Here is a 9809-nt window from a genome sequence, read left to right as displayed (position 1 = left end):
GAAAAAAATGTGCTGCCGGTGAGGAAGAGGAGGAAGGGAGGCAGGGAAATACTCAGCGCGGGGAGAGGATAAGGGAGCAGCACCGTTAGACGCGTGTACTTGTTTGCAGCAGGAGGTGGCGATGAGGGTCGGCACAGCGGTGGGCTGCAGAGCAGGAACAAAGCAGCGCCAGAGGAGGAAGACAAAGGGAATTTCCTAAGGACTCATTTGTAATTTTTGAAATCTACAGGGACCTCTTGGTAAAAACAAATTTAACTACTGTTATAGGGCTCAAACAAAAATGTGACTAAAATGAAAGTTGTACAACTTTTCGAGCTCTACAACTTTGTTTTAGGGTTTGAACTTCAAAACTCAAAATATAAAGTTTTATTTTAAGACTTGGACTAAATTTGAATTTTATAAAATCTTTGTCATTGTTAGTGTAAATTACATATAACATTGGGCCTTTTTGCAAGATGCTATGTAAGTCATGATTGCTTATATTATTACCTTTTTACTTCTAGTAATTTTGGAAAGTTACTTTTGTAAATCACCTATTTTGCAAAAAAGGACTTATTCTTTTATAAAATTACATAAATACCCTTATTATAACCATTTTACTCAAAATTTTTACACACTTCAACACACGCATTTCTAATGAAACTTTTGGATAAATATATATTTTTACAAGACATAAAGTAAGAAAAATATATTTCCTTTATTTTGAAATTTCCTCCTATTCAAATACATTTTACAGAAACAACCCTAGGTTTTTCTGTAATTACAAAAATGCCCTTTTTACTTGCACTTTAAATTTTCAAAAATTTCACACAAACACACAAAAGTTTAACACTTAACAAGCGTACACTTCACACTATCAAATATAAGTCTAGCATTACAAATACACGAACTATCACAACTTCCTACTACTATTTCAACAATTCGTACGACTATATCAATATTTTGATTTTACTATATCATTATTATAGATAAACTAGTTTGATATTTTATATATATCATATTTCAACACTTTAAAAGCTTGGTTCAACAATCCATGGAAGCTAAATCAACATTTTAGATAAGCTAGTTCAACATTTTATATCAAAATATTGAAATAACTTATCCAAAACACTGAACTACTTATTTCAAAATATTGAATTTTTAAAAATGGCTAAATATATTCATATTGGATCTCATTTGCTGGATTAATTCTCAATAAGTCAGTAGTTCAAAAGAATTTAAAATAGATTTATAATTTGAAAGAGCAAAAATCTATTTTAAGATTGGAATAAAAAGTCACCAACATGCACGGTCTAGTTCACCTGGCAGCTGGTATACTTCAATGGTTACGTATCTACAATAGTGGAAGATGTGTAAGAAATTTTTTTCCAAAGGATGTATAGGATACCCGGGTTTGCATGTAGGCCACGGCTAACGGACCATTAAATTTAAATAGAAAGGTTTGAGTTTTTTTTTAATTACTCAAACCCTACCCCTATAAGCATCTTCAAAGACTGAGCTGGCAAATTCTCGAGATTGACAAAGTCACCACAGACGCATCACTGTCGAGTGGAACAGCGCCTACTACGGAAAGCACAACGCTGTTAAATTGTAGAAAATTTGTTCCCACAGGGAATCGAAACCAGGACCTAAGGTGCTACTGAGACTCTTGCAACCACTAGGCTACGTGATCTTTCGCCTTTTCCGTAGTATACAATAACCATTTAATATAAAATTCTATATATGGGCCATTCAACATATTTTGTTTATTTTCAACACTTTCTATTCGATCAGTATTTTGGTTCTTCTTTGGAGCAATTTTTTAATGGCTTACTGGTGGAACATTTTTTCTATATTCTTTGAAACTTCTAGTTTAGAACAAAATTTTCAAATGAAATCACCTTCATTTTGTCCAAAATAATTCTTTTTCTGAGGAGATTGGTAGTGGACCAATTTTGCTATATTCTTGGAACATTTTTTTTTGTCCGGAACGATATGATAGGAATATATATCCATGATAATTTTTGGTATTAGCTTGTCATGAGCTTTTTACCCTCAAATGAGGGTCATCCGGCCATGAGTCTAGAGGGTGTGACAAAAACAATAGAGATTTGTGAAGAGTTATATGGACCATCTAATGGTTTAAATAGACCATTCATAAAGATACCCTAAGAAGTATAACAGGCTTTTGGGCCTAGTAAGAGCATGGCATGGATGCGAACTGTCTAATGCAAAGACTGCCTAAATCTATGTATATCTTTGTCTTTGTGTTATACTCGTTGTACTTGGATCTGGCACATGATTACCATAAATCTCTATCAGGGATTGGATCTTCCTCCTCTCTTTTGGCTCTTTCCTCAGCCAGTTCATTAATATTCTTGTCCGGTCGTCCCGTTGCTTTCTGTTGGTTCTGGTTTCTTCCTAGCTCTTTTCACTTCTTTGCCGACCGTATCTTATAGCCTACCTCAGCACGTACCATGTAGAACATAGTCTACGATGCCATATTTCTATGTAATAAATGTCAAAGAACTGGTGTTTGTCTAACCAGACTTATATCTACGCTTGTAACATACTACTACTATTTCTAAGGCAACTTTACTTCAATCGTCTTGAGCACCTAATGTTTACTCATGCGCGCTAAACACTAGTTATATTCCAATCCAACCTTCTGACCCCTCACTGTTAGATCGACACCTGGCTGGTCAAACTGCCGGCACTTAAGAGTTGGTACAGCTAGTTTCGTAGCTTTTTCTTTTGTTCAACGAGTTCTTCTGGTTAGCAGGGCTGCATCGTTTCTTTCTCGATCTATTTATTCACCCGTTATTGATATTAGCTTTTCTTCACGAGATTAATTTGTTTAGTCTAAACTTCAGCTCTTATCACGGTTATCCAGCTTAGATTTTAGTTACCTATCGGCTTTTCCTGCAGTTTTGTTGTTTCAATCTATTTCGCCAAGCACAGTCGATCAGATCTAGATCTACATGGTGTTTTCAAAGCATTATTAAGATTAATACTACTTCTATAGTTGAATCGGCTGACCTAGCCTATTGCTTTTTGACTCATATCGGATCTCTAGCCAATATCCCCTGTCGAACGATTCGGGACCCCAGCCGATACGTTCCAGAATTTGACGTTGTTTTATTCCTTATCAATTCCAGGTCAAATTGACTGGCACGCCTTGCATCTACACGAAGCTAATTGGAGCCTGCACCGGAGGAAAGCAAATCTCTCAGATCCTCGTGTGGGGTTACACAGGAAGCCGATTACCGATTTTTTGCGTCAACACCTTCTCAAGTGCTACAAATACAACGGATGGGCAAGGTTTTTTTTCAAATTGATGTAACCTGGGGTTGCCACCACAGCATCCATCACACTTGGACAGCTCATAATTTCAAGGTAACCATCCTTAAGCATGTCACGATGATGTTGATCATCTAATGCCAGCGTCGTTGCCATGTACTGCACATGAAGATTTTCACAAGGGATACATTGCCATGTCACTTTTAGCCTCTCCACAGCATGTTTGTGAATGTACTAATGCTTGTGTCACTCTCCCTAAATACCCCCAAATTCATAATTCATCCGAATAGATAAGTGACCGAATTCACAGTTCAGTATTCCCATCTCGGGCTTGAATTATTGACTGGTTATGAATAAGGCCAGCACAAACACAATGAAGGCTGAGGTTGAGCATCTATTGTCTACATTCCTCAAAATTTCATTGGTCTAATTGGATCTGTTTAGTTCTCTCAAATGTGAATGCCAGGTATTCCAAGTTCTTGCTTGAGGATATTTCAGCTTTTTTCATAGCATACAAGCCTCCCAGGAATCATGTGTAACCATATCGATGGCATACTTCTATAGTCAAATATGATCCTATGTTATCATGAAAATACGAACACCATGGCGAAAATGCCAAAGTTACTGCTAATCAGCATCATATTCGCTATTGTTATACTTAATGCTGTTATATCAGTGATGGAATATGCTAACATAGATTTTGGTGTCATGATAATGTGTACCAAAGGGGGGCAAACTTTACAAATGAATAGCATTATATGAAATTCAGTCAGAACATTAACCTTCAAGATAAGGAGACAGATAATAGATACAATGATTCCTAACAGCTAGCCATAGGGAACTAGAATTCAACTGATATAAATTAAGCAAGATGTTCACAAATATAAAGATATATCACGAGCTAGCCATAGGGAACTAGAATTCAACTGATATAAATTATCATCTAGAATAGCCACCATTAGATATTTAAAATTACCTAACAGCTACCAGTGAGCTCATCATCTATGATTTGCGGATGATACTCATCTTGATGAATGCATTCACTAAGACAGCAGGGCAGTCTCTCTTGAGATCCATGAACCCTTGAGTTGCCACTATGTTATCCATCGTTGCAGAGGATATAAACTCAATGCAGGCACCCTTGAGCAAGTCACAGCTAAAGCCAGTGTGGTTGCCACATTCTGCACATTAAGATCTGCACAAAGTATTTCTCCAGAATGCAAGCGAGCGGGGGCCAAAATGGGTTGGGCTGCACATTGGCAGTTTAAGGCCCAAACTGCCACCAAATATTTTTATTGATTTAATTTATTTATGTTAGAGGACTAGACCTGCAAGCTAATTCACCACCAGAAATCTATTGTTTCACGTTTATTGCCACTTAGGGCTTTGGGTAGGAATATTTGGATCAAAATTATTTGGATTCGTTTCATATTTTAACTAAGTCTTCACACTTAAGTATTAAAAAAAGGGGAAATTAGGATGAAGCGTATGGGCTCCATAGGCTAGTTGGTCTGAATGAAAATAACTCTACAAGAAGCTGATAACCAACAGTATAAATGTCTTATGAGGACACCAAACATATCTGAAAGAGTCTTACTTTAACTTTTGATTCACCATTTGGTCTGATACATCAAATTCTCTAATGGTGATAGAAAGCATATTCAACTACCAGATTTTCTTTTTTTTTCTTGATTGATGCAAATAAATTTTTCACCATGCATGAAAACATTCTTTCACCAAAGAATCATACTTCCAACCTTGCCCTCCACCCTGCCAGGCGCGGACGGGAGGCCACGCCGCGGCTCGGGGGGCCGCAGAGCGCCGAGATCCACGCGGAGGGCCTTGCCCTCCTTCCATCGCTGCTGGCCCTGCAGGCCGCCGCGCCCAGTGCACTGCCGCAAGCCCCTCGGTCGCGCACACACGCTGCTGCGCTTGTGCATCTCCGGGACCCCTCGTCGCCGCGGTGGCCGCTGCACTGAGTCGCCCTGGATGTGCGCCCGTGCTGCCGGATCTGGATCCGCGGCGGTCGGAGCTGCTAGCCTTGGGGACGATCTCAAGAGGAGGATCTGTGGTGAGGGAGAGGTTGCCACGAAGGAGGGGGAGGGAGGGGCGGCCACAGAGGAGGCATCGGTACGGAGAGGGAGCAACGGGCGTGGATCTGAGGAGGAGGGGAGGGAACGGTCCGGGCGGCGGAGAGGCTACGGTTTCTTGCCGTAGGAGGTACCTTTATACAGACATGGAAGTGATCCAAACCGTTCGATCATAGATGGATGGATTGAAAAGTTTGGACCATGCGTATGGCCTAGAAAACGGCCCAGTTTTAGGTTTTTTCACCCATTTAGTTTTTTGTTTCTATTTCCAACTAATTAAGTCATCTTTATGAAGTAACACACAAAAATAATTATCATATCTCCCTCCGCTCCAAAATATAATTCATTTTCGCTTTTCTAGGTTCATAGATTTTAATATGCACTTAGAAATACATTATATCTAGATGCAAAGCAAATCCTATGAATCTAGAAAATCCAAAACAACTACATTTTGAAACGGAAGGTGCATATACCAATACATTTTTTAATATAATGGACTACATATAAATTGTCTTTTAGAAGTTTCAAAAATTTCCGAGCTCATTTACTATTTTCAGTAGATTAAATGAAATTTTATGTGTTTATTGAAAATAATTATATTTTGAACTACATGTATCTCAAATAATATTTGAAAAATTCCAAATAAGTATATTTTAAGTACATCCGTTCTATTATATCTCATATCCGGAAAATAGCTAAAAAGTCCAAATGTTTGTTAGGGACAATTCAAACATCTATTTACAACCATATTATAAAATAATAATGATAATACCTAAAACTTTTTATAAATTTCTGTAGATTGGCATAGAATTATTTTATGGATGTATAAGCTTAATATAAAAGTTTCATAAGGTTTATGATAATTGGAGTATACATTGTTCACAAAATGGATAGATCTCTTACATTATTTTGTACAACTCAAGTTAAACTTTAAAATTTGAATACCTCACAAAAGTTTTGAACTCGTATGCACCTTAAATTTGGACACAACCTTATGTTAATCAAAATATTAGACAATATTAAGTTACAGTAGCAATTGTTAAGGAAAAATATATTTTTTCTATTCTCTATTTAGGTGGAAGAAAACAAATCCATATGAAAAAATTAGAAAAAATTGCAAATAACATACAAACAAACATCATTAAATTAAACATTATGAATTCAGAAAAATTTATGAAAAAAGAAACATCAAATTTGAAGTTCATGTGAGGAAGAAATACCAATTACCTTTGTCTCACTCGACATGAAGAAATACAATTATAAATGGAAAGCCAAAAATGTTAACAACCGGATGTGTCTCCTAGTGGTTTGGCAACTTGCAACAACAAAAAGAAAAAAGAAAAACGAATAAAGGCCACGCACAGGAGAACAGCAATCGCCTTCAAAGATCTGAATGATGACAGGAAAAAAAACAATCGAGAATGGGCAGGGGCACCGGGTTGCATTCAACAGAAAAATAGAAACGATTGCTAAATGCAGCCCAAAAAGATAGTTGACGGACAAAACAGGAATTAACTGGTGACGGGCAAAAGACAATCGAGTGTTGTTTAGGAATTCCGAAATTATATTATTTAGAGGTGTATTTTAGTGGTAAGACACTTGATGCTGTTACGTGAAGTCTAGGTTTAATCCCTTTCATTGGCCCATTTTTAACATTTTATTTTTATGAAATTTAAAATCTACGCACATGCAAACTATATAATGATGTAATGCATTTTAATTTTTTAAACTATATAATGAAGTAACATATTTTAGGGTTTTTTAAAAGAAAGCGACGTACTTGTTTTGTTAAAATTATGGTTGAGTACGGTATCAAAACCGTGATAATTTTTATTTTCAATCTATGACGGTTACCAAGGTTCGTCATAGAAATCGGATCCAAATTTGAGCCTGGATGGGCTATTTGCATATCCGTGAAGAAAATCCACAAATCGTTATAGATGTTAGCATAGCTATGACGTTCCATGAGAACGTCACTGAAAATCCATCATAGATTAACAGATTTTTTGTAGTGATGAAAACATTCTTTCACCGAAGGATCATATTTCCAACCTTTAGGCTTTAGCTCATATGTACTGTAAGTTCACCAAAGTACGCAATATATCCACGATAGCTGAAGGGACACAGACATAAGTAGTGGGAGATGGTCTTCCTAAAAATTTTAGTGTTAATATAAGGATTTCTAGTTGTTTCTCTTTCCCTATCGTATTTGTATGTATTCTGTCATAAATGGGATTGAGGGGGAATTTTACTTGGGGGGGGGGGGGGGGTGCTCCTCTTCTCTTCCCCTCCGCTGCCACCTCCCCATACGTCGGCCGTGTCCATGTCTCCAATATGGTCATTGCTCTTCAGTCCGATCTCTCGCATCCACCAACTCAAACCGAACCGAATCACTCGCGCTCGTGTGTACTGATATCATAACAATTGGTATCCAAGCCATACGGTTTGTTTGGATCATGGGGAGGCATGGAGAGGGGTGGAGACACGAGGTTCATGCCTCACGGACACCGGGAAGCTGCTCGGGCTTGACTTGACAAATGAACTTAAAATATACAACATGTAAAAATACTCGACCAACCTAGGAGGAAGTAGGTGGTGACACTAAATTTGAAGAAATAGGCATCTAAATTTAACTTGAAGAGGATTTGAACCTAGGTTGCCTCTAACTAACTGAAGTAGGCTCAATTCCTATATATAGAATAAGCAGTCCAGAATTCTGAAGACTTAAAAAGATAACAATACATAAAGAAAAGATAACGTTTTTTAGGACAGTGCCAAATATAGCAGGCAAATTTTTTTAAAGAAAGTTTCTCACCCCAATATTGCAAGAACAAGGTGACAACCATTTATTACTCCATGGTAACCAAAATTGCCACAACAAACAAAATTCAGGTCAAAGTTTTTGCAGACAAATTAGAGAAGGACACGACTACATCGAGAGATTAAACAAAATGCGGAGAAGTTACATTGTCTCTCATGAGTTGATAGGATCACCTTTAATCATGTTATGACACAATTATGCATATGCTTAAATTTAATTCAGACTCCAAATTTACTAACAGAACCTAGAGCCATTCATCACTCATATTGGAGGGCAATGCTAGTACTCGAACGTCAAGATTTCACTCTTACCAAATACAAGAAAATAGAAACATTCGAGGAGATGAAATATTGGTGTTCAATATGGTTAAAGATGATATTAGTTGACAATGTTGGATGGGAGGATGGGAGAAATAGTGCCACTGAAAAAGTTGAGCCAGAATAACTTTTCTACTAACATAGTAAACTCTATGAAGAATTATTTGCCCTGTACTACCTGACTTACTTTGAGTGTTTCTTATCGTGATGAGTAACTGGTATCCCATTTGCACAAATATGCGCAACTAGATTCACTCACATACTACAACAGTAGAATAGGTGGCAAGCAAACATTATCGATCTTGACTCCATGCAATAAAACCATCAAAGTGTAATTTCCAAATGAAATCTACAGCTAATAAAGCAAAGAAATTCCACACTCCAATGCTTGGTTTTTCAGCCTCAAGTTTGAGTTTAATATTAAGAAAGGCCACCAAAAGATGCTACTGCAAGGGTATAGGGTTATAGTTGTTGATCAATTACACGTACACATTCCTTCAAATTTCATTCAGTTCATTTTGAAGTCAGATTCATAATTCCACTTACCAAAGCATGAATTATACATGATGAATATTCATTAGAGGATACACTCCCAGCATACTATATTGTATATGATTTACAGCTATTGTCAAATGAGAATGGTAAAATTTAATTTCCACAGAAGCTCACTGTGACAGTGTTGAAGACTCGAAGTCATACATATTTTCAATGTTATTATCCCTTGAGAACAGGGAATTAATATTTTTATATAAACCATTGCGATAGTTGATGCCATATTGCCATCCTTACAGAAATGTTAATATGCACTACTTAAAAGCAATTTTCTGTAGAAGGGAAATGATAAATACTCTATGGAAACATCAAGGGATATATACGATCAGCATGTTGCATATGATACCCTATAGTAACCATTTGTGGCTTAAAGTGAGAAGATATAGCAAAACCAAAACTAGCATGATACTCCTGTAACATACTAAGGGGCTGTTTGGTTGCCTGCGATGGCGCCACACCGCGCCTAAGGTGCGGCGGCCGATTCGGCCGCCACATCTGCTGCATGAGATGTGTGGCGTGGCGCGGCGTCCGAGGCAGACAACCAAACAGCCTCTAACATCAGAACTACAGCCTCTCTTAGATTTATCAATCATTTAGCTGCTAATCTCCATATGTTCAAGTTCTGATGACCTGCTTTAGCAGAAGATAGCAGGCTTCATATTTAACGCTGATACAGATACCGTTATTCCTATTTATGATAATACCACAATAATATTATTTATGTAGTTTAATTAGGATGGTTCAGGTCAT

This window comes from Panicum hallii, chromosome 6, assembly GCF_002211085.1.
Source record: "Panicum hallii strain FIL2 chromosome 6, PHallii_v3.1, whole genome shotgun sequence".
NCBI classification, from domain to species: Eukaryota; Viridiplantae; Streptophyta; class Magnoliopsida; order Poales; family Poaceae; genus Panicum; species Panicum hallii.
This window is presented reverse-complemented; position numbering follows the sequence as displayed.